The 26,135-nt window shown below is 40.8% G+C and overlaps 1 protein-coding gene and 3 long non-coding RNA genes across 4 annotated transcripts in view; 2 read left to right on the top strand and 2 right to left on the bottom strand.

Moving 5' to 3' along the window:
• The first annotated feature begins 653 nt into the window (after positions 1-653).
• LOC139435241 (uncharacterized) lies at positions 654-3,078 on the top strand. The gene is made up of 3 exons (XR_011644525.1): positions 654-670; positions 2,107-2,178; positions 2,721-3,078. It is a non-coding gene; the product is annotated as an uncharacterized lncRNA (long non-coding RNA).
• A 103-nt stretch (positions 3,079-3,181) lies between these two features.
• On the bottom strand, positions 3,182-5,836 carry LOC139435261 (uncharacterized). Its single transcript, XR_011644554.1, has 2 exons — positions 5,767-5,836; positions 3,182-3,499 (listed from the first exon to the last, which is right to left on the bottom strand). It is a non-coding gene; the product is annotated as an uncharacterized lncRNA (long non-coding RNA).
• A 3,395-nt stretch (positions 5,837-9,231) lies between these two features.
• Positions 9,232-10,769, bottom strand: LOC139435247 (uncharacterized). The gene is made up of 3 exons (XR_011644536.1): positions 9,771-10,769; positions 9,520-9,550; positions 9,232-9,364 (listed from the first exon to the last, which is right to left on the bottom strand). It is a non-coding gene; the product is annotated as an uncharacterized lncRNA (long non-coding RNA).
• A 9,236-nt stretch (positions 10,770-20,005) lies between these two features.
• Positions 20,006-26,135, top strand: part of LOC117459991 (protocadherin-15-like) — a 286,712-nt gene continuing 280,582 nt past the window's right edge. Inside the window, exon 1 of the mRNA XM_034101188.1 lies at positions 20,006-20,378. The gene's annotated coding sequence lies outside the window, so the exon portion shown is untranslated. The remainder of the gene's footprint in view (positions 20,379-26,135) is intronic.

A 26,135-nucleotide genomic window follows, 5' to 3' on the forward strand; every position in this document is an offset into this window, starting at 1 on the left:
TCCACTAAACGGCTCGTTGGAGCTCTTGCTATGAAGGTAGATATGGTGCAAAATGTGAGAGCGTGTAAAACCTGATGTGAGCACTTCCAGAAAAGAAATCTGAGTTTGTGTGCTTACATTTACACTTGTATAAAATATCCACGTAACTGTGAACCAAATGTACACTTGTATAACATATCCACGTAACTGTGAATCAAATTTACACTTGTAAAAAATATCCACGTAACTGTGAACCAAATTTGAAGTCACAGAAGAAAAAAAAAAGTTTTGTAGCTTGTAGAAAAAAAATGAATTTAGAGATGAAATGTTCACTTGCAGAAAAATACATATTTTTTAAATATATTTTCCATTACAACTGCAACTTTATTTATTACAACCTCTCAAATCAGTCATTACAACTTGACGAATCTGCTCTGTGGCAGTATAAATTTGACGAATCTGCGGTCTTGACTTTTGCTACACTTCTTGCGATAAATGTGTTGCAAAAGTAATTTTCACCTGTAGATGTGGGGGGAGGGAGGGGGGTTGGAGCGAAGGGGCGGAGCTATCAGAACAACGAGGCTTGGGTCAGTCACAGTCACAGTCAGGTCGAACCGGATGACAGCGGGGCTAACTGTTCGCTAACGGTTCGTGTCGCTACCAGTCCGCTGACATGGCGCGTCAATCAACGGTAAGTTTTGCCCATTACTTGCCCAGTATTACTTTGAATATTATTATTGTGATTGAGGATTAAATCCGCTTTGAAGACCACCGTTTTATATCGTGCAGTTTAGCGGTGAAATAACGTCAGTCAACCAGCTAACGCTAGCTTTGTTGAGTTTATGCTAGATAAACAAGTAGTGGTTGTAGTCTATACAGCAGTAATTCATATATTATAGCCTACTGCTTTGGCACTAACGGCCCGTCTACACTACAGCGTCGAAAGCTCCAATCTGCTCCAATCTGCCCATTCACTTTCAATGGGGTGACGTCACGCAGCCGCGCTTTTTCGCCGAACTGAATTGTGGGTAGCAGAGCGAGGCGTCTCAGGCGACAGAAGTTCAACTTCTGTCGCCGGAGTAGCCAGCGCCAGCCAATCAAATCCCGTTTCCCAAAATCTGACAGCTGAAGCCGTAGTCTAAGCTGGGAGAGATATAGTTGTATAGCTGTTGTATAGCTGTAGTGTGGACGCTCCGTAACGGAGCGTCCACACTACAGCTTCAAAAATAGCTTGCGAGCAATATATATATATATATAAACTCACCAAACAGGCGAAAACCTACCAGTTTCCCCCACTGTCTCTGCCACCTCCCTCCATGCCTGGTTCCTCCGGTTTGTATCCCGGTAGGTGAAGAGGGTCTGGTCATACAAAACCGGGTGATTGCTACGGCGATAATTAGTTTCTCCTCCAACTTTTTTTGAAATATAGAAATGAACGGCGGGATATCTCTCCCAGCTTAGACGCGGTTTGATTGGCTACGGCTTCAGCTGTCAGATTTTCAGAAACGGGATTTGATTGGCTGGCGCTGGCTACTCATGGCGTCACCCCATTGAAAGTGAATGGGCAGATTGGAGCTTTCGACGCTGTCAACGCTGTAGTGTAGACGGGCCGTAACGGTTGATAACCGTTTATGAAAATAAAACCAATTGAACTGTACTGAAATAATGAGAAGTTTTATAATTGTCTTGGGCTCCTGCTGTGTTTTTAAAGCCTTTGTAAATTATCCATGCTATTTTCTATTTAGCTAACGTCGAAGTAGTGTATGTGAAATCAACCTCACAATAAGATGTGTGTATATTACAATTATTAATGTCATATTTCAAGATGATTACTTAGATATTACAATATGGTTGGTTGAGCTGGAGTTCATTATTGAGCTTACAAGTTAACGTCACAATCATCTGAAGAACGAACCCAAACGTTGTTGTTTTTATTAATTGTATTACAAATTGATATCAAATAAACAGTAAGCATTGGTAACACAATTTCTAAAGTTACAGTAAAATAAAAAGGACCCTGACTCGGACAATACACAATCCAACATGTTCAACAGAAGAGAATCAGTTATATTGTTTGTACACATGGTACTTTACATATATATATATCTGTTTGTTTAAAGTGTCCAGGTGATGCAGACAGGCTGGACCAGAGAGTGAGAGACAGAACTGGACTCCTCACAGCAGTGAACTTCAGCAAAGGTACTAAGACTCTTTTTTCATACTGTACACAGAATCAAGAAAGATATTGGTTTAAATGAATGAAGTATTGACTTTAATACACTGATATACATTCCATTAAACAATACTAAATCCTAGATCACCTACACATCAGTTAAGTTGAGGGTTTTTTCCATGCAAAAAGTCACATTTAGATGTTAACAAGCAATATGACTTTGTCAGCTTTCTAATTTAATGTATTGAAGGAAAAGATATTTAACACATAGTGAGAACTGCTGCTATTTATCTCTCAATATTGTCTGTAAAAAACGTGGTAAAAGTTATTCTTTCAGTGAGACAACAGAGCAAGCTTCTACAGTTGCACTACGTTTTGACAACAGTCAAATATTATTTTGATAATAACATATATTTCAATGTTGATGAATTTCATACTGTTCATTCATAATCTGATTACAATTAAAAAATAATTATATCAACAGCCCCATAACACACAAACACACCTCTTTCATAAATAACACACTTGTTCTGCAATAATGTTTTATGTTTCCTGTAATTTTTGTTAGGAAAGGACATGCCCGAAAGACACGACATCTTCTCCTTCTCTGAGGGTCAAGAAGAACATCCAAGAGGAACATTAAAAGCTGATGTTATGAGATTTTAAGACCAGTACAGGACATTCACTAAGAAACTACTTTTATTGTAAAAACAAAGATCTGCACACCGAATATTTTTGTAGTCTATCAGGACCATCATTTGTTTGTGACGCTGCCTGCACCTCAGAGAAGGGGTGGTTATAGTCAGGCTTATAAAGTGTGGCGAAAAACATAGTCAGCTGATCGAATGCACCTATTTCCACATCTACACTCCATCAGCTGATTATTTCTATTTGCCTCACTTTATGAGCTTCACATCACTTGTGCCTTGTACCACAGAGTTTCCAACGTCACAAATAAATGGGGTCAATCTTCAGTCAGATGTGAATGTGTAATATAACATTTTCAGTAAGAATAATGGACAAAAGGAGTGCAAATACAAATACAATTTATTGAAATGTGAACCAAAAGTTAATCAAATGTTTTAAATAAAAAGCACATATGGACAGAAGGTGTAAACCTATTAAATGTATAAGTAAACACATTTAGTCAAATAACGTGACAGACTAGGCCTGTGCAGTTGGTATCAGCTTTGCCCAGCATGGGCTCCTTCATCAGCCCTGGTCCTCCTCGCTGAGGAAAGACCCTCAGTCCTCTCCAAACCAACAGACAGGACGTCCATCACACGGAGGTTTCTCCCTGAAGTCTCTGCAGCCCTCTGGACACCACACTGTCTCAATCCGTCCACACTGAATATGAGAGGGGGAAAATGAAAATAATAAATGCTTTAGACAATAAGAAATATAAAGTTGACTGCAGTAGGGCCTGGCTCATTTCGTGGCATCTGCAGGCAGTGGCAAGTCCTTCCGGCATATGCCACTGAGGCCGCTACTCTGTGGTAGCTGTGGCAAGTACTTCCGGCATATGCCACAGATGCCACAACTTGCCGAGGCATCTGCCGCTGCTCAACGGGAGTTGCCACAAGATGCCAGAGAGAACCTTTACGGTAGCTGCCACTCGCCTTCCGTGGCAAATGCTGCTATTTAAACCCGTATTTATCGTGTAAAATGTCGCTGTTTTGGCATGACTTTATCTAATTTATCTGTACACAGGACTGATGATCTGTACACAGGGTTGGGTTGTAACGGAATACATGTAACGGCGTTACGTAATCAGAATACAAAAACCAAGTAGCCTAACTGTATTCAGCTCGCGTTACATTTGATAAACAACTAATCCGAATACAGTTACTTTCGTAAACCTGAAGTGAATACATTTTGGAATACTTTTATTGGTGGAAAAGTTTCCTCACAAAATGTATCCTAATATTCATTACCGGCAGAACTGTGTGCACACATGGATGTATAATAAGAGTGTGCACAGCGCAGCAGCATGTCTGTGAGGCCCCGCCCCCGCACGCAGATGAGAGAGAGATCTCTTTTTAAATATATTGAAAGTTAGAAACGGAGATGGTTCGATAAAACGTGCAAGATAACGTTTATAGCATTTCTTTATTGTCGAAATGATGACATTTCATAACGAGATAAAATCAAAGTGAATGGCCTGCTGCTGCTGAAGGCATGGGGCAAATATAAGTCCTTTGCCTAATTTATAAAGTAAACCTTAGTATCTCACTAGCAGTGGCAACTGCAATTAGTTACAGCCGCCCTAAGTCTGTAGCCAAGTCTAATAACACCAGTGTACACGTTGCTGTGTCAATACAGATATTTATTTGTCTTTACTAGTCATAGGCTACACCTGGTTTATCGTAGCAAGCAGTGGAAACTCACCTCAAGAAGCGACAATTGCCAAGGGCGTTGCAACCCTCACTTGCCAATATTTCATCATAAATATAGCACGTTTGTTTATTTTAGCAAACCATGCTCCAAGTAAAATTGAATAGAAATGATAATGTATAATCTTTTTGAAAAACAGAGATCGCACATCAGTCCTGTGTACAGATCAGTTCGATAAAGTCATGCCTAAACAGCGACATTTTACACGATAAATACGGGTTTAAATAGCAGCGTTTGCCACGGAAGGCGAGTGGCAGCTACAGTAAACCTTCTCTTACTCTGGCATCTTGTGGCAACTCCCGTTGAGCAGCGGCAGATGCCTCGGCAAGTTGTGGCATCTGTGGCATATGCCGGAAGGACTTGCCACAGCTACCACAGAGTAGCGGCCTCTGTGGCATATGCCGGAAGTACTTGCCACTGCCTGCAGATGCCACGAAATGCGCTTGCTGTCTCTCGTTGACTGTTGAGTTGCTCAGTTTTTTTAGATTGTCAATACTATTACTGTATAACTAATATCTCAGGTTAAGAGGCACCTTCAAATAAAGATTGGTCTTTAAATACATGTTGTCTTTTGAATTGTTTGTCTAAAGTCAAGGATCTAGAACTGGTACTTAGTTTTAATGATACAGTCTGGTTATTATGCTGTTTGGAGGAGGCATCACAGGTAAGAGCACTAACTAGCTGTACACATGTAACACATGTACCTTAGCTTGACTTAAATGTATTAAACGTATAGTTCAGTGATGGCAACATATAAATAACTAATGTCATGCAAACATATTAATATTTGCTTGATTCCAGAGTTGAATTTAGCACAAATGCATACAAACGTTAAGGGATTTTAAGATTCTGAAGTCTTCGTTCTAAATAGAAAATAGCATGGATAATTTACAAAGGCTTTAAAAACACAGCAGGAGCCCAAGACAATTATAAAACTTGTCATTATTTCAGTACAGTTCAATTGGTTTTATTTTCATAAACGGTTATCAACCGTTAGTGCCAAAGCAGTAGGCAATAATATATGAATTACTGCTGTATAGACTACAACCACTACTTGTTTAGCTAGCATAAACTCAACAAAGCTATCGTTAGCTGGCTAACTGACGTTATTTTGCCGCTAAACTGCACGATATAAAACGGTGGTCTTCAAAGCGGATTTAATCCTCAATCACAATAATAATATTCAAAGTAATACTGGGCAAGTAATGGGCAACATTTACCGTTGATTGATGCGCCATGTCAGCAGACTGGTAGCGACACGAACCGTTAGCCCCGCAGTCTCCAGTCACCCGAGCCTCGTTGTTCTGATAGCTCCGCCCCTTCGCTCCAACCCCCCTCCCTCCCCCCACATCTACAGGTGAAAATTACTTTTGCGACACATTTATCGCAAGAAGTGTAGCAAAAGTCAAGACCGCAGATTCGTCGATTTATACTGCCACAGAGCAGATTCGTCAAGTTGTAATGACTGATTTGAGAGGTTGTAATAAATAAAGTTGCAGTTGTAATGGAAAATATATTTAAAAAATATGTATTTTTCTGCAAGTGAACATTTCATCTCTAAGTTCATTTTTTTTCTACAAGCTACAAAACTTTTTTTTTTCTTCTGTGACTTCAAATTTGGTTCACAGTTACGTGGATATTTTTTACAAGTGTAAATTTGATTCACAGTTACGTGGATATTTTATACAAGTGTACATTTGGTTCACAGTTACGTGGATATTTTATAAAGTGTAAATGTATGCACACAAGCTCAGATTTTTTTTCTGCGCGTGCTCACATCAGGTTTTCACGCTCTCGCATTATGCACCATATCTACCTTCATACTTTCCCCCCTCCCTGTGAGCCCAGTGTGCTCCGATTGACCAATCCACAGACTTCCTCACACACACGCAGCTCAGCTGATGTCTCCTCCGGGCTGCTGCTGATAACAGACAGTTGCGATCGCGGCGAAATTCTCTCTGCAGGGGCGTCGCCTGGACCTGGAAACGTTTGGGGCTTAGCCCACAGTGGCGGCGCTATAGAGAGGCGAAGTCCCTCCCTTTCCGGGAGCCTCCATGGGACCCCGGAAGCGTAAAATTATACATTGAAGTCAATGGAGAGAGAAAGGTTATCTTTTGATCCCGTTTGTATTGTGCCACGAATGACACATATGATGTTTGTCAATTTAAAAGAATATTTTGCAAGTCAAAAAAATTAAAATGTGTCGTAAAACTGTGAAGTTACACATTTTTTTGTGTGAAACCGCTGAGTGAACTACAGGTCTCTCGTCTTGCACAATACGCGTCACCATCACAAAGATGGCCGTCACGTTAGCAAATGTCACCTGTTTCTTTCAGAATGAGAATAAAAGTATAAAACGAGGTGACTACAAGTCTGGACACGTTGAGAGCTGTACATACACGAAAGGGGAGTTATTCGGTTCTGTAAGAGCAGCGGGACCGGCTTTACAAGATGTTGGTGAGTAATATGAGTGCAATGTGTAACGTTAATGTCAGCTAGCTAACATTAGCTAACAAGGTACACTAACGTGTTTTGTTTCAGTAACTAGTGTTCTCCTTTAGAACTTCGTGGTCTGTGTGTGCTGTGGATAACATTAGTGTTCACAAGAACAAGGTATACTCCCGTGTTTTGTTTTAGTTGCTCTTCAGATTGAAACGGACAGTTTTATATCGACTATACTGTATGTGTGATCTCCTTTTACATCTCGTTGTGTCATTTGAGTTTATTTGCTGTGTGTAGATTCAAGGGTTTTGGTTATCTTGTCAATTTGTTTGGTTATCTAGGCACAGCTGTGCGTGACTCCCTCGGGTACACTGGTATGTGTTTTCCTAATGTAGAGAGCATTGATTAATTAATAAACTACACACTGAGTCTAGATCCTGACCAAATCCTTTTTTATTGTTGATCAAATGTTTTTCAAAAATGTATTCATACACATTTAGAAAAATACAATGTACAATCACAACCAGTACAACACACATTACAAAAAATACAGAAAAAACAAACAATAACAACAATCAGACAAAACTATGGAAAAATAACCCCTCCCACCCCCAGATCCGGACCATCCTTGTATTATTGCTCATTCAATCTATTATAGCATGCTAACAAACATGGTACTTTCTTTATTTGTACAGATCTGCATGGGAGGCGATGGCGCGATGCAGAGCGCTGTCTGTGATTGTGCACGGGGGATGTACAAATGCAGCCACGCTGCAGCATTGGCAATATGTGCCATGTGGCAGATCAGCTCCACAGATGTTGAGTGCCAGTGGAGGAAGCCTGGCACTTCCAAAGTAGTCCAGCCGGTGTCTCAACTTTACCAACAGTGAGAGGAGACATACAACCCACTGGCCAGAGACATCGCCACTCAGGATGTAGACTGGTTCAGGTCTGCACTGAGGGGCGCACAGTGTGGCATGGCATGGCTTTTGTCACCTGAGCCAGAGCCGCGGCCTCAACATCAGGCCATTGTCACCGTGCCGGAGCTGGTGAAGGGGGTCGGGGGCTTGAGGCAATTCTTGCCTCAATGCGACTGAGCAGAGACCAGCAAGCTGCCATCCAGACAGCCACCGGAGGACAGCGGACAAAGTGGCAGTTACACAGGCGGGGCAGGTTGACAGCCAGCAAGTTTGGTTCTGTGCTGCGGTCGGGACTTTCATCCACTCCATGCGCGTCCCTCATGAAGAGGGTGCTCGGGGGGTACAACTTGGACGGAGTCATGGCTGTCAACTGGGGGGTTTTAAACGAGGCCGAAGGGGTGAAGGCTTTTGTGCAGGCCTCTCAGGAGACAGTGTTCGAGTCTGGTCTCTTTGTGAGTGAGTCGGTGTTTTGGGAGCATCCCCCGATGGACTTGTGCAGCCATCTGCCCTGCTGGAGGTGAAGTGTCCACCATCATTATACATGATGGTGTATATAGGATATATATATATATATATATATATTTGTATACATATCTGTAAATTGTATAATTTTATTTGATTTAAAAGTATTTTTGATCTCTGTCTATAAACACAAACTGAGTAAGATTGACAATAAAGTTGACTTTGAAAAATATATATATTCTTTATGAAAATAATTGACTGTTGGAGAAATGAATCCAAATTAAACGTTGGACTGAACTACAACTACGCCTTTAAATCTCTACGGACTGTTTTTCAGTGGGATGGCAAGTTCCTATCTTTAAACATTTATTAGTTTTTTCTCAGAACAGATTTGATTTTCTGAAGTTAATTTAACTTAACCATGTAAGGTCATTATTAAAAAGGTACAATCAATTTGTTTAGGGTTGAATAAAATAATGATAAACATTTCATCTGGATAATTTACTGACAGAATAAGAAACTCAATGATGCTCTACTCACCTGTTCCTTTTTATAAAGTGAAACAGTTTAAACGATAGATTTTAGTAAACTTAAAAACAACCTTCTCCAAAAGCTATCAAGGAATATACCGAATACTTGTTTTAGAACTTTATTACATATTTTTATATAAATAGTTTGAGTGATCCATAATTGACAGAAGCTTGTGTTTACACTGACCTGTCACTCATATATTAATGTCTTTGTAACTTCAGTAAACCACTACCTCACTCATTTCTTTCATCACGGTTCAGTAAACTAAGTGACACATGAACCAGTTTAATAATTATAATAATGTAGGATTGCAACTCTTTGAAACTGTAGGTGGCTCTTAAAAGAGCCGTTGTATTTGGGTGTGCTGGTCTCAGGTCAGTCTAAGCCCTCTCTCGCGGATGCAGCTGGATGTCCTTGGGCATGATGTTGACCCTCTTTGCTTGGTTCATCTTACTGGGGGCAGCTACATGGATGTCGGTGCAGTCCACAATCATTGTGCAGTTGAAGGCAGAATGAATGTATTATTGACTCCGAATGAAGCACAACTTCATGTCATACAATACATTGACTTTATTTGTAATTGTGTAAAAAAATAAAGCATTGATTAGCAAGCAGGACCTGCAGGAACAGAGCACGGTGATGGATGGAGCTGGGAAGAGAGAAGAATAAAGAAAACAGATCAACTTTATTATCGGATATTAAAAATTCAATTTCAAAACAAGTTGCCGCTCCTACAGTTTTCTAGTGTGTAAAGATGATTTCACATGACCTATGCACAATATCACACTCAATACATGTGTGTCTCTGGGGGGTGCATTGTGCCTTTGATGTATATAAATAATATACCATAACCAAATACTATTACGTACAGTGGAAATCAGGTTGCCAGAGCAGGTCAGTCCAGTGTGCATGTTCCTCAGGGTCTCAGCAGTTACAGGTGAGGTAAAGGAAATAAAAGAGAAAAAGGTCAGTAACAACACTTTAAAGTAACAACACTTTGAATAATTATCTCTTTTAATAATGTTCTATCAGTAATCACTCAACTACTGTCTTTCCAACAAACAGATTGACTCACTATCATCACAATGAAACACGTCCAGAAGAATGGACCACAGATGGAAATTAGCTATTAGCTATAATCTGGCATATTGCATCTCTTCTCTTTGCTGAGATTAATGTTTTTGTATGCATGGTCCTTCTATAAATAAATACATGTCATGCAAAGCTGCCTGCCTGCCTTCCTTCCTTCGACTCTCCCTGAACTGCCTGATCTTTTAATGTTCAATGTTAACCATTTGAGCAGATAGCATTAAGTAGAAAAGATCGCAGATGCTAATCTGCCGTTAGCCTACCTCCCGCCCCCTTAGCACCTGGCGATAGGCTCCTCTTCAAATGTTTCACAAAATACTTAACATCATGACTACTCTTACTGTTTAACATTTGGGTTCACTTCATGTTAAGGCTAATACAAATGACAAGGCTAAGTAATGTGATGCTAACTAACGTGCTCGCTACTAGCTATGTAGCTAGCTTGACTGTGTTCCATGCACAACACGTGTATTACCTGAGATCTCTGATCCAGCGACTCCTGGTCCTTTCATCAGACGGGAAGCGATAGAACGAGCTATGATCTATAAGTATGATCACTTATGTGATTACAACCTGGTACAAAGCACACAGGCATCTTGTAAAAGTGAATTTATTTTTAGCAATCTCTTATTTATTGGAGGGAATAAATCAGTTATGAGATCTTCTTCTTCGCTTTAATTACGAGTCGCAACCACTTGGAGCATTATCGCCTGTGACATCACTTACGCGAGCCAGAATGGGATTTGGGATTTGTAGTCTTTGTAGTCGCGTATTTTTCATAGTCTTATATTTCAACAGTTTTACGACAAAATGTGACTTTTTTGACATGGAACTTATTGTTTAAGATTGACAAACATCATATGTGTAGTTCGTGGCACAATTCAAACGGGATCAAAAGATACGTTTTCTCTCTCCATTGAATTCAATGTTAATTTTTCGCTTCCGGGGTCCCATGGGCCGGAAGTAGATGGGCGTGACTTCGCCTCTCTATAGTCAAATGTTCTACTGCAAGACTCCCCACACGCACATACACAATTGCGCCATCTGGTGTCACAAACGTGTGCCTGCATTAGCTTTGTTACGGCAATGGATTGTGGGAGATTCTCAAAGCACGTGAGGATCTCTTGAGGGTAAGGTGCCTGTATTATGTCGGTGGACAAAATGTATGTTTTTATTTTATAAGGACAATAATGTACTGTTGTGTTTGTTTAGTTTAATGTTAATTGTTTAATGCTCACAGTCACAGCAACATGTTTTCTGTGTGATTGGCTATTTGTTTTATATGATTTATCAACGTGATCATCAATAGCTAATCTGAGCACCAGAACCCAGCTCACGTGTCCTTTTATGCTTTCCATTGAAATGCAGGTATGTGAGTTTTGTACACCAGTTTATTTATGTGTAATGTTTCACATTGCTCCACATGATGCCTTGACTACAAAGATGATGTTTCTACGCTTCTTCCTCTGCGTCACAGTTTCGGGAATATCAAGATCATTGCACAGGGCCTTGGTCTTGTCATAGACCTCATGTACTTTCTCGTTACTTTGGTAATTTTTCAGTGTGTTCTCAACTGCTGTTTTGTAATCTACTGCCTGCACCAAGTCAATTGTTTCTTTCTGCAGGTATTTGTGCAGCCCTGCTGCAGTGTTGAGAGCAGTGTCTGGAACATGACAGCATGTAGATGGTACTGCATGTTCAAAGCTTGCTTTCCAGTCCCTTTGCTAGAGGGGCTGAAAGGCTCCCTAAAGTCTTGATCAAAGCAGGGAGGTCTTTGACATGCCCAGCGAACAAGTTGTTTGTCCCCTACCTCTAGCTGTTTCTGAAATGTTTGCAATCTCTGATGGTGGACAAGAGATGTGGAGAAGAACACTCCAGGAGATCAACGCAGGTATGTGAGTTTTGTACACCAGTTTGTATAAGTTTAATGTTTCACACTGCTTGTGAAAAATATACTACCACTATACGATCACTGATGTTTTGTTGTTGACTGGACACTTATTTTGTAAAAGAGATAGCATGAGAGGATCTCTTAAGCAATGCAGCTCACATGTCCTTTTTATATGCTGTCCATTGAAATGCAGGAAAGTAATCACCAGGTCTGAGTGATCTGTTGCCGAGGGGACACTACACCGGAGTTACATAAGAAGGCATAAAGTGCTATTTTGGGGGGAACTCACCTCCTCTGGGGTCCCCCAGGAAGATTTTTTTTAAATGTTGAAGTTAAAAGCATCAATCTTGTGCACTTTGAGAGCAACATCAAGAGATATGATACATCTCTCAACACCCAGATGTCAAAAAGAAATCAAAGAATCAGAAACATAAACGGGTTTATTATTTAAAAACACTTCATTTTCCAATTAAATCATAAACGATGTCAAATTATTAGAAGTTGTTAGTAATCAGATTAAACAGAAAAAAGGGATGGAAGGAGGAAATAATAATCCCTCATCTCTTGCTGTTTGCGGTTGAAATTATCTCTTTTGCTGGCCAAACATGCTGGATGGAAAACAGTGATGTCTCACTTGCCTTGGCCCTGTATCTGCAGTCCCTAAATCAGTCATGTTACCCATTGACTCGTGTCTGTTCTGGTGTTCCTGTTCATTGTTGTCTCCATTGTCGTTCTTGTCTGTTGTATCTCCTTCTTGTGTGTCCCTTTCTCCTGTTCTCCTTTCTTCATCCTCTACTCCGTTTGGCTCATCTGTGATGACTGTGTAGGTAAACACAAACAAGTATGTAAGTCAATCAGTTTCCAGCTCTGTCAAATAAATGAATTTCAAGATGCACACATGTGTCTTCATTAAAATGAGTTTCACCACACTGTCACAAAATGTAATACTAACCAATTGAAAATAGTTACATGTACATTGGAAACCTCTTGTAGATATCACTATTAAGAGTAGTTATCTGCCAATAGGACAGAATCATTCCTATACAAATGCAGTTTGAGTAATTCACTTAAAACTTTAATATAGTCATTTTCACTTAATACTCTAATATAGTCATCTTTCTGCATTCAACACTAAGGAAAGCTGTACAATTTGACATGATGAGGAAAAAAGGCCTCCGACAATGCAGATCATTTTTTGATCATATCAATTTTAAGATGGGGGTCAAGGCTTAATATTTGGGAGCATAGTGTCCCTTGCCCCTTTCAGGAGCCCCACTGGATTAGCTTTGATCTGAAATATGTGTATAACAAGCTTGTTAGCATGGCTGTCCATCTCATAATAATAACTGAGAACCTTCGGGGACAGAGCCTTCAGTGTGGCAGCCCCCACCCTCTGGAACGCTCTCCCTGCGGAGATTCGCAACATCCCCACACTGGACGCCTTCAAAAGGGCCCTCAAGTCCCATCTGTTCATCAAGGCTTTCGGCCCTTAAATCTATCTGTTGTTTTGTCTGTCTGACCTTTGTTTTGTTTTGTTTTGTTTGTGCTTGCCCTATTCCTGTAAAGCGACCTTGGGTCCCTTGAAAGGCGCTATAGAAATCCCAGTTATTATTATTATTATTATAATGTTCACATAGAAACTAGCTGTCAATAGGAAATATCAATCAGAAGAATTATATTTTCATGCAAAATCTGTCACAAAAAGAGGTTGCACATTTAAATGCAGGTGTTGTTATGGCAAAGTCAGTGGCCAGACAGCCACATTTACTGCTGCAAATACATTCAAACTATGCCACCATTTCAGCTGACTTTTTCTCAGAAATACCGTCACATAACATCCATATATATTTCAGTGCTAGGTTGATGCTTAGCTAAGCTAACTATGAAACACTTTAACTGGCAGGACTCAGGATCAACTACTACTGTAAGGTAGCTTCATGTCGAACACAGACAGTAAGTCAACATTTCCCAGAGAGCTTTCTTTGAAATCACCAAGTAACGCTAAAAAACACAACATTTAGATTGTATGACAAAGTGTTTATTTAATATATCTGGCTAGCTATAGCTACTTGCTAACGGTTTAGCTTACCCCCGCGATTCAAAGTAACGTCAACGTAGCTATAATTTATGCTTTGCTTACATGTTGACATAACTTGTAAGTTTACTGACAGGTACATACCTTGTTCACCTGGCTCAGGTGGTGGCTCTGGGGTTGTTGTGTGAGCCACCACTTGAGAATTGCCGTCTTTTTTATTAAAGAAATGTCTAATGTCCATCTTCAGAATCTCCGCGTCCGGGGCTGACAGTTTAAAGTTTAAACATTGTCACAGAGGAGAGGTACGTACCTGTCAGCCAATAAAACACGTTTATTTCCATGCAACTCTCTGATTGGTCTGGTGGCGTCGTCTTGCCTCTGTGTTGCATTCACTGAACATGGGAATGTACAATCCTGCCGTCCGTCCTATAGGTAAAGTAGGTTAATGTATTATATTAGTGAGGGAGAATTTGTCCGGGGCTAAAGAAAAAACATCCGGGGCTAAAGCCCCGGATGCCTACCCCAGGCGACGCCCCTGCTGCAGACCCATTCTCACAGCATTTATCAACCTTTTCCTTCTCAATATCAAGCCACACTTATTGTTTTTACTTCGGCTGAGACTTTGTGTGTGCTCGGGGTGATTCACAACGTCCGATTGTTTCACGTTGTGAATCGCGCTGAGCTCCCTGGAGGTGTGATTTCCTTGTTTAGCGATACACAGCGAAACACAGCCAAACTCACCCTGAGCACACACACAGTCTCAGCCGAAGTAAAAACAATAAGTGTGGCTTGATTGAGAAGAAAAAGGTTGATAAACTACCTATGTTGCAAATGTATTATCTTTTCAATTTACACACGGCATCTATTGCATGTCTGTCCGTCCTGGGAGAGGGATCCCTCCTCTGTTGCTCTCCCTGAGGTTTCTCCCATTTTCCCCTTTAAACTGGGTTTTCTTCGGAAGTTTTTCCTTGTACGATGTGAGGGTCTAAGGACAGAGGGTGTCGTATTGTCATTCTGATATTCTGTACACACTGTGAAGACCACTGAGACAAATGTAACATTTGTGATATTGGGCTATATAAATAAACATTGATTGATTGATTGATAAACGCTGTGAGAATGGGTCTGCAGAGAGAATTTCACCGCGATCCCAACTGTCTGTTATCAGCAGCAGCCCGGAGGAGACATCAGCTGAGCTGCGTGTGTGTGAGGAAGTCCGTGGATTGGTCAATTTGGACCAATCAGCGGGGGCTTAACGTAACGGCTACGCGGACTTAACGTAACGGCTCCACGGATTGGTCCATTTCGTTCCGGTTACAACATGACGTCCTGATGTACCCGGAAGAATCAAATGGATGATGACGTTCCACCAACGAGGCGTTTTGGGGAGTTCTTCTCTGTGTTAGAGTTTTACTCGCTACAGGGTGTACTTTGAGGGTTTTGACTCCGCACACCGTTTACATGCATAAAAACCTTCATAACACACAAGGGGACGGGTAATAACCGGAAAAGCATGACATGTCACCTTTAAGATAATTCCATAACAGAGGCTTTCGTTTATGGTGATCCAAACTGATTGTAGTAGTCTGTCGTGTCAAAATATCACGACAGGCATGTGCTTGTTGCAATTTGAGAACAAGTCACTGAATATTGTATTTTGGTCATATAATGATGGTTTAACATTTCCGTTTTCTGCCATTGCATCAGACAGTTACTCAATCTCATGCACCATGCTTCTCTGGTTACACACCTTTATGAAACTTTACGATGTTTCATTTTCTTTTAATCCATTTCTTTAATGTTTATTATACATTATGTATGTTTCAGATGCTGCATGTGCCTTGTCGTTTTAATTGATAATTGAACACATTTGTAAGTAAACATATTACATGACGAATATAAGGCATTCAGGACACTGTGCAGAAAATGAATTGGTTTATTTGTATTTTGTGGTTTATTACATTTAAAAAAATGCAGATTTCAATTATACAATTGTTCTAATGAGACTTTTTTCAACTCATTTAAAACTTGATTTACAAATTCAACTTGAGAAATTGCTTTTGATACACCACAACAAATTGCTGAAAGGCGTGCATGTCTTGAAAGCAGTTCAGGAGAAAAACTGAAAATTCATCACGACAGCAATGTTAAATGTTTCTGACATCCAAAGTTAGACGTTGCATGGAAATAAAAAGGTAGTTTATATGTCCAGAGCAACCATGGTTACCAATCAGGTAAAATAGTAACCTGCCATCTTTCATTTCACAGCATCAGCAGATGGATTAAATGGAAAAATCCAGAGTGTTTACCGCTTTGTAGAATGAGATGGAAGAACAGCATCCTTTTAGGAGGCAGATCTCTGAACAAGTCTTACATGGCCAAACCAAAGCTGGTATTTTAAACAGCTTTAAGAAAGATTAACAATACATTACTCCGTTTAAATCGTATTCTTTATTCCTAAAAAAGGAATACAAATCTAGTTGGTGCCTAGAGGATATAAAGTACATGGATAAAATCATTCCATCACCACAGACTTGTTATCAACAGTATCCATTAAAATAATAAGAAAGCCAGTTAAACCATTAGATCTCTCTTTGTTCAAAAATGAGTATAGAATGAAATTCTAGAATACATAAAGATATATACGTTTTGAATGATATGAAATTAACCTTACAATTGCATTAAACATGAAAGATCTTATTTTACTTTAACATACAGCGTTTTTTCCTTCCTTTGATGCCTGAGTCTTTTATTCCTATTTGCAGCCGACATTTGACCAGAGTATCATTTTAAATTGGATTTTTGTTTTAGGTCTAATCTTCTCCTTCGCAGTTAGAGAAGGAATAGGTTAGAAATGATAATGTCATTGCATAAACCAAGTTGGAAGTTTGGAATGTGCAAATCACAGCTTACATGGGATCATCGTCGTATACGATGTTGTAAGACTCAACATGTAGGCACTTTATAAAGTATACAATCGTATGTGCACATTCAGCATTTACATAATGCGCTTGACACAGAGTGTTTTCACTCTGCTTAGCAAGATCTACAGCAAATCAAAACTGATCTCTCCAATCCTGCCTGATGGATAGATGTTATGCAGATTGTCAACACTTGCAAACGCAGCACATGAAGTTCCTCACAGTTCCTCCTTACGCAAACATCAGCTTTCAGTATTTTTCAGGAATGGTTGTTGGGACTTATTTGACATTTCGTCCCCTTGTCCTTCACAACTGCCATTAAAAGCAACAATACCTAGTAATGCTTGTTTGCAAGAAACCATATATGGCATGATGGTGTGTTTGTAAATATTATATTACACTAAATGGGAGCTTTAAAACTTAAAAAAAAAAACGGACAGAGGACCACCTGGGGGCTTGCACCCCAGGACATACACAAAAAGACAATAAAAGGAAATCAGGACACAGGTTCGTTAACTGAGGGGCAGACGCGTTTCAAAATAAAGTAATTTTTATTTAAATACAATAAAAATAAAAGGAAACTCAGGAAATGTTGCAGTTGGTTAAAAAACAAGAACTATTCAGTTGAAAATCATCTTTATTAATGTACGTACTAATCAAAATATAAGCAAAAACGAAATCAACCAAAAATATAGAAAACTAACAAAACCAAACATTGTATGTTAACAGCATAAACAAAACAGCATACACACAAAACAGCAGCAGGTGAACCTAAAAGCAATGGTTAAATGAAGGTTAAAAATGGCTCAACATGTGGCATACAAACAATTCAGGGTCTGGAAGAGGTTTTGGAACACTACTGAGCTTCAGGACAATCTGAAAGGAAGCAGCGAGCATAAAATATTAGCAGAACTGAGACCAATGTTTCTATCCTAAATAGTAAGTTATTCAGCCTACTTGTACCACCGACCATGACAGCAGAGCCAAAGGAAAGAACAAACGGGCTCAGGTGCGTTTTATACATCACTCTAATGATGGTAGTGTTTGGGGGGAGGAGTCAGGCCTTGAGCTGCATTCAAGTGCAATACTCACTAACACACATATATTATTTAGAAAGGGATATTCTATACCGTATGCCTAATCAAATGTACAACTACATTGTACAGGCTCAATGAAAATCTATTTGATTTAACAATATATATCAGCTGGGATCTCTTAGACCCCAAACAGAGGCAATTCATAATATTATTTTCCTGGTTTACATAGCATGCTCTCCGTTTGAAAACAAAAACACTAAGCTGTTATAGGCTGTAGCGTGGCGTGGGGACAAATGTAGGGGAAGCCCATTTTGTGGTCAATAAATGAGTGATTACAGCGCCCGGTATCATTTTACACACATTTATATCACACAGATGCAGGACTTGCACACGCCTGTTATCTAACCGAAAGGTCCGCACGCACTCTTCAGCTGAAACTCTCTCCTTATTCATTTAAGCATTGTACTTATTAATGTATGCAGACAATCACACAATCTATGTGATTTTTGGATTTACCGTGCCTCTCAATTGCCCGTGACAGGTTGGCAAGGTCGATGAATCCTGAAGTTGCCCAAGGATTGTTCAGGGAGCACGAATCCCCCAGATGCTGAAGTTTAGCGCTTCCAGTTAGCCACTCCGTGCGGACATAATTGTCCTCATTGAACGTCCGATTCTCTCCCTTTTTCCTCTGTGTGTACACAGCTCGAGTGCGGGCATTGGCCTGTCATCTGATTTAATTTGTAGTTGCTGCTGTAGCGGAAGTTTAGTAAAGTTATGTTTGATTAAGTACGCCAAATCGCCACCCTCCATAATGCTTAATTTGCTTGATAATTTCTAACGGCGGTGATGACAGTTACAGTATTAAAACTGATGTTGATGTGATTTGATTGGATGGCAGTGTCCAATCAAATCGCCAGCCGCCAGCCGCCTCTGAAGGGAAGCAAGAGGCGGCTGGCTTCCCTTCATGGCCCTGACCAATCACAGGTTGGCAGGGGCATCACGTGGGCCTCATCTGATTGGTCAATCCCTCCATTTTCACCAAGGGAAGCCAGATTCGGCTGGCCTCCTCTCGCAACAGTGAATGCAATCTACTGTTTCACCATAACATCTAGAGGGGCGCTGTTTGTTTCACTCTTTGTAAAATACTCAATGAGAATGGGGGAGAGACGGGCAGGCAGCAACACACAGCAAAGGAGAATTATCGAAACAAAACAAAGTGTTTTTATTTATTTATTTAAATTATAACTACAATCCGAAAAAACAGGGAAAGCCTGGCTTCCCTTGGCCTCCGGGAGAGAACGCCACTGAGGGGGCCTCCGTGACAGACGATTGGGGTTAAATGCATGACAAGCATTTTAGGTTAAACATCTAAGTTTATTTTGTTGGTTACTCAACAGAGGGTTCGTCAGGATGGTTAACACGAGAGAGCTAAAAAGTATGTTCACACAAGACGGAGAGTAACAGTGGAGTCCCGGCTGAGAAATCACCAAAAAGTGCGTAGCTTAAATCACGGGGAGCTGATTAGGCAAATGTGAACAGGTGGGCAGGTAAGCATGACTGTCACGTGAGGGCAAACACCAGGAAACACTGCGGACAAGTGCTTGGTTTGTAGCACGTTCTGAAATGACAAAACGAATTAGTTTGTGGCAAACAGGAAAAGCGATACCAAGCCATATCAAGAGCTGCCAAACAATGTGAGTTGTTTTTGGCCCATATATTCACAACATCATCATTGGGGTCGTTCGGTGAGGCTCCAGAGAGATTTGGATTAGTTCCATCTCAGTGATATTTAATTCATTTGATGCTGCGAGGAGAATAACAATATGAGAATGACATCAAACGCCTGCACCGCATGATATAACTCATCAGAAGTAATCTCAGAACATGTGTTTCTAAATCAAAATGTTATTATTTGGAATAAATCTGGTTACAGTCGTTGGACATGAACGATTTTGGGGATCCTTTCGTTTGGATAAAACTCTGCAGGACAACTTTGGGTGGCGCCAGAGCGCTAGGAAAGAGGACATGGAGACACAAAACACATAACGCACGGGTTAATCTGCCGGGAGAACCGCTTTATGGTTTTGGCTGCCTCTGCATCCCGTTAGATGATGTGTGAATCTTTTCAGCGATGATTGGATTTGCCACCTGTCAGAGTCTGAACACCGAGCCGACCTCTCCCACTTTTTCATTGGAAATCGTTAACATTCATGCGCAGGGTCGCCTGCATTGGTGAAATGAACGTGGACAACTTTGGCTGACCGGCTGCTCGAGAGAAAGTGAGCCACATGCATGAACTGACAGCGGTGAGATTACTAACGGAGTGTCTGAGCGCGCGCAAGGCTCGCCTCGCGCTTTGAAGATTAGAGGGTTGACGACGGAGGACACTAAGAAGTGGATTAGGTGCAGTGTAACCTACTTTCTCATCACTCCCACATCTCGTCCTCTGAATATTTGCGCAATGACCTTTGTTGTACTTGGAATACACCTGCTGCGTCCGTGAGGTAAGACATATCGTTTTTGTTTTTGAGTTTTAAAGATAAAATGATCTATCTGAAGTTATGTCTCACAGCTAAATCCACTCTGAGAGCATGACAGCTGGTATTGAATGGCATTCTTTATAGCAGCCTGTTACGCGCATGTTCCCTCGCAACCCTTTTGAGTAATATCATTGACATCTACATCATTGTGGCAGTCATGGTGTTAGTGGACGGTTTTCCTTTTACTTTTCATGTTGTACGGCTTCATGCAGGCAATGCACGGTATTTCACACGCTTAACACGTCTGCCTACTCAAGCGCTCTGAAGAAACAACGCTCCACACGCGTGAGTAATGTGCCCCAATTCAGAGACGAGCAATGCTTTAGAGATTTGGGTTGTATGCGTCCCTGCATGTGTGTTGACAGTGTCGAAGCTGCTTTTTAAATGCCTAGAACTACCTTGATCGAGCATCGACAACATATTTCGGTGTGAGTTTCTTTTCTGTGTGAGTGCCACTATTTAAAGAACACATTATTTGGATCGTCGAGGACAGTGTCATGATTTTAAGCTCTCACAACGTTACAGCTGCTCCAGATGGGACAGAACAATATGTATTGAATCAAAAACAATATTGAAACTGCATCAGATTAAGTTCATTACAATTTTCAGTAGAATTATAGATCATATTAGAAATAGACCAGAATTGAGTGGTGAATTGATGGCACATGAAGCTACTTTTATTGCAAAACTAGTAATGCTTTGTCTTGTGCCTTGAACTTCAGCCCATAGAATAACACTGCAAAATATCAAGCAACTGTAATTCAGATGTATTGTATAAACACAATAGCCATGTGATTAGTTTGGTCTAGTATTGAGTGACATGCATTAGGAAACCTCCTGTGCAGCAATCACTTAAATGCAGTTTGATTTAAACAACTACCACATTAATCAGGTTTACATTTGTACATGTAGACCTCCCAGCGGACTACAGCCAACTCTGATTGCAGACTTGGACACAAATCTTAATTTGCCTGTATTTCTTTGATTTTAGCTTCGTGCAGACTAATGGGTATTCCTCTAGCAGGATCTAATCAATGAGATGGAATATATTAATACTATAGTATGTGCATAGTGCTGCTTACAGTGAGCGTGGCTGAACAAAACAAAACAAAGACTCTTCCCTCTCCTATCTTCTAGATGTTATGTTATTCTATGTGCACTACAGTTCCCACACACTACAGGTTTGGGTAGTGCCCTAGAAGTGTTTAGGGAATACTTTAAAAGCATTGCTACAGGATGTCTTCATCAGTCTACGCTTGGGCCAGTTTTTTTCCCAGTGACTCACATTTGGGAAATGAGGGATGAAGAGTAGCGTGGCTCAGGCCAGCCAGACTCCATTGATATTCTGCCTGAGTCCTGCTCCATAGGCAGCCCATTGTCATGGCCCGCTCAGTGGGATAGCATCGGATGATTGAGGGGTATGGAAAAGGGTTGAACGGCAGCTAGGAAAGAAACTAAAGGTTCATTTGCTGAAGGTTAAAGATATATGCTCTCACAGTAAACGCTGACAGTTGCATACAGAAACTGCACAAATGTAATGTCTAGTATGGTATTTAAATGGTTAGTTTATATTCCATGACACCGTAGAACAAGCTCAAACTAATGTGATCGGTTTGTTTTTGTTTACTTTTACTTTCCAATTACATTTTTAAGTAGATGCATATTTAACAACATTACACCTGACTTGTTCAGTATCCTGGAAGCGCTTTTCATTTTCTCTAATCGTACCATAGATGGCATGAAAATAAAAAAAGGATTTCTAACCAATGCAGGTGCATCCCAAGTTTCAAAGGGTGCAGCTTCTCTTCCGTCAGGTGCAACAGTGCCACACTGTGTGGCCACTCAGCCCGAGAAGATTCATGGCCAGCCAAGCAGAAAGATTTATCTGTCGTGAGTGCGTGAAATTGCAATGCTCTGCAGTCTTCTGTCCAGGGCCGGTGAGAGAGACAGATCCTCTATTGCTTTGGGAAATAAAGAGAGGAATCACACAAACAAGAGGAGCAGGAACTAAGGAATTACTTTGCTCAGGTAAAAGTGACCAAGGGCCCATATGGCGCGTTCACACCGGAGTACTTTTCCCCATAGGCGGCGCGTGAGGCTCAGGTTTGGGAAGGCTAAATAACTTTTTTTTTTTTATCTGACGCTGCCCGCCTCCGGCGTCTATAGAAAAGAGATCAACTCAGTGAAAGCACCGCCTGCTGACCGATCAGAGCTCAGTGTAGGGCTGTGCGATTATGGCAAAAATCATAATCACGATTATTTGGGTCAATAATTGATATCACGATTATTTTGACGATTATTCATTGACCATTTATTGAACTTTAAAACAAATAATATTTTACCAATAAACAAGATCAACAAATATGTTGGAGCGCACTTCCAAAACCATACTAAACATATATTATTAATATGATAAATAAAAATAAATTAGACCAAAATAAATTAAATCAAATATGTTGCAGTGCACTGTCACAACCTACTGAAAACTCCTTAACATATAGACAACATTTTGGTAAAACATATTCAACATATTCCACGTTGAAGGCTGGCCAACCGTCATGGTCCAGAAGTAACAGGAAATAAATGTTGAACTACAATTTAAGACCAAATAAAAATGTTTTGGCCACCATGGCAAATGCTGGTAGGGATGCTCATGTCATCTCTTAAAGATTGTTTGCAAGAAACAACAGCCTGTTTACATGGTCTGGTTTCAGAGATGAGCGCAGGCAGGTGACCATATTGCCACCTGTACTGAAGACCCTCAGCCACGCCCCGACACATGGGGTGACGCCGGCCAATCACAAAGCTTTGATGCGTTCAAGTGCATTATTCTGGCACAGGAAGATTATGTTATGGACATTAACGATAAAACAGAATATTGTTGTTCTATTTTTAGACACATCTCGCGATCGACTGGTTGGGCACCCCTGGGCTAGACCATAGGTCTGTTGTGGTAGCAAAGTAGTCAGCTGAAGCCACATCTCTCTCAACTTCCCCACGGCATTTGTCATATAGTGCAGGCAGCGCAGACCTGCTGAAATAATACCGAGACGGCATCGCGTAACGCTTGTCCAACGTTTTGACAAGTTGCTTAAAGCCCTGGTTGCTAACAGTGCTAACTGGGCACATATCTTTAGCGATGTGAAATGTAATGGCAAAGTACTTAGTGGAAATAGTTTTACCCTTCTTTTTAACGAGTTGCTGCTCTTGTTCTGACATCTTCGCTCGCACTGAACACTCGCAACACATGTCACTCCCACGTGGCCGAGTGGGCTTTTAGGGAGGGGCGAAAGCGCACCCAGCAAAATAATCGTATTTTGTCAATTATGCTGTTTTCATAATCGTCGCAAGCCATAATCGTAATCGCGATTTAAAATACGATTAATTGCACAGCCCTAGCTCAGTGTGCGGAGTTTAAATCTATCAAGTCATATTACAGGATAAAGGAAATACAGTTTAAACTGCCGTATGCAGAGAAGACGCCGACGTGTCGCACTTATCATTCATATCACACTGATATCACATCATCAATCAGATCATCGATCATATAATATCACAATATTTCCTTATCTGAGTCAGCTTCTCGAGCCGTATCTGGCTGTGCAACACTTACATTGTCACATATACTGTATGCAGACGTAGTATTTTAAGCAACACATTAAGTTGACGAAACACTCAATTCAAATGTAATTAAAGTCTGCTCCCCTCGTGTCTTAGATGGGGCAGTATCATAAAACTGTTTTCAAACACTCTGTAGTTTATTTTTTAACGAGTTGTTCTGTATTCTCCTTGCAGGTGCAACTATGTGGCTCGTATCCTGGATTATATGTTTAAGTCATGGATGTTTAAAGTTCATATTTGTCTAATATTAGTTTACTTTTCACTAATGAAGTATGATGCTGCGTAGGCTACACTTGTCCCTGTTTGTGATTGGTCAAATGTAGCTAACCCCGCCCCTTTCACATGAACGCGTTCTCAGCTGGAGAGAAACCCTGGCTTGATTTACCGAGTTGATAACCAGCTTCGTGGACCGCTTAGCGAAATCTCGTTTGTTAGGGTTAGTTAAAGGAATGGTATGCTCATGACACTCATTTTTAAATAATTATCATCCGATAAAACAGACCAGTCTCTGCCAGTCTTTCTTTTTTTTTTTTTAATCCGATGACATTATCAGTGATTTTAAACTGATTATATACCGAAATAACATCAACACTGTGGGCGCCGCCATTTTCCGGACGTGACGTAAACCATGCGTTTGGTTTTCGAAGACACGTTGATCTCCATGTTATTTACTGTAGTTTCTCTCTTCAAATATGCCTCACTGTATCGCGAAATATTGCCACAATTTTGATAGGAACAATCCACGGAATGCTCGGTTCCATCTGTTGCCAAAAGGTAAGCGTAAGAAGTACGGAGGCAGTGGCTAGCGAAATGTGGCCGGCCCGAACCGAGAGATTCACAGGCTCATGTATGCAGCGAACATTTCAAATTTCCGGACGACTACTCTGAGAGTATGATAAAACATAACATGGGATTTATGGAACAACCATTACTTAATGGAGATGCAGTACCATCGGTCTTTCATCACCGACCAGGACACCAGTTCGGCCAGTTGAGAAATCGCCCTCTGCAAGTGTGAAGCGACGGAGGAGCAGAAGTAGTGCTCGGAGTAAGAATAAGGTATGTTATAGCGCATTTCCATTGCAGCGGCTAGCGAAATGTGGCCGGCCCGAACCGAGAGATTCACAGGCTCATGTATGCAGCGAACATTTCAAATTTCCGGACGACTACTCTGAGAGTATGATAAAACATAACATGGGATTTATGGAACAACCATTACTTAATGGAGATGCAGTACCATCGGTCTTTCATCACCGACCAGGACACCAGTTCGGCCAGTTGAGAAATCGCCCTCTGCAAGTGTGAAGCGACGGAGGAGCAGAAGTAGTGCTCGGAGTAAGAATAAGGTATGTTATAGCGCATTTCCATTGCAGCGGCTAGCCCCGTTTTAACGTCCTTTAGCGTCCAGGCCAGGACAGTTTTTGGTGGCCTTTCTATATAGCGTAGGACCGGCTAGTGTGTATTTTCCCCCAGTTTTTTCCGGCCCCATAAAATCGTGATTCTATGGCCAGGGACAACGAAGCTGAGTATGCTAAACTAGAGAAGGAATCGCTAGCAAGGGTGGTACTACATGCATACATATAGTATCTTATATCATCTTCCTATTATACACACACATGCATTTCCAAACATTTGGACTACCTATGTTGCAAATGTATTATCTTTTCAATTTACACACGGCATCTATTGCACGTCTGTCCGTCCTGGGAGAGGGATCCCTCCTCTGTTGCTCTCCCTGAGGTTTCTCCCATGTTCCCTTTAAACTGTGGATTTTCTTCGGAAGTTTTTCCTTGTACGATGTGAGGGTCTAAGGACAGAGGGTGTCGTATTGTCATACTGATATGTATGGCTGAATTCCCCCATCCAATCTCTTCACATTGGTCAAAACTTCTTCCTCTGCTGACGAGTCCGAACTCAAATACTCCGCCATGTTTCCGTGTGTTGACAAAGTGAACGCATGGATGACGTCACGACCATCACGTGACTACTGAAAATGGCAAAAATGGCGGCGGCCAGACGGAATATAAAGGTTTTGATAAAAAAGAGCTATAAAATTATTATTTACCGGGGAATATCGCTGATTTCTTCAGGGTATGGTTT

Source organism: Pseudochaenichthys georgianus, chromosome 15, assembly GCF_902827115.2.
Source record: "Pseudochaenichthys georgianus chromosome 15, fPseGeo1.2, whole genome shotgun sequence".
Taxonomy (NCBI): Eukaryota; Metazoa; Chordata; class Actinopteri; order Perciformes; family Channichthyidae; genus Pseudochaenichthys; species Pseudochaenichthys georgianus.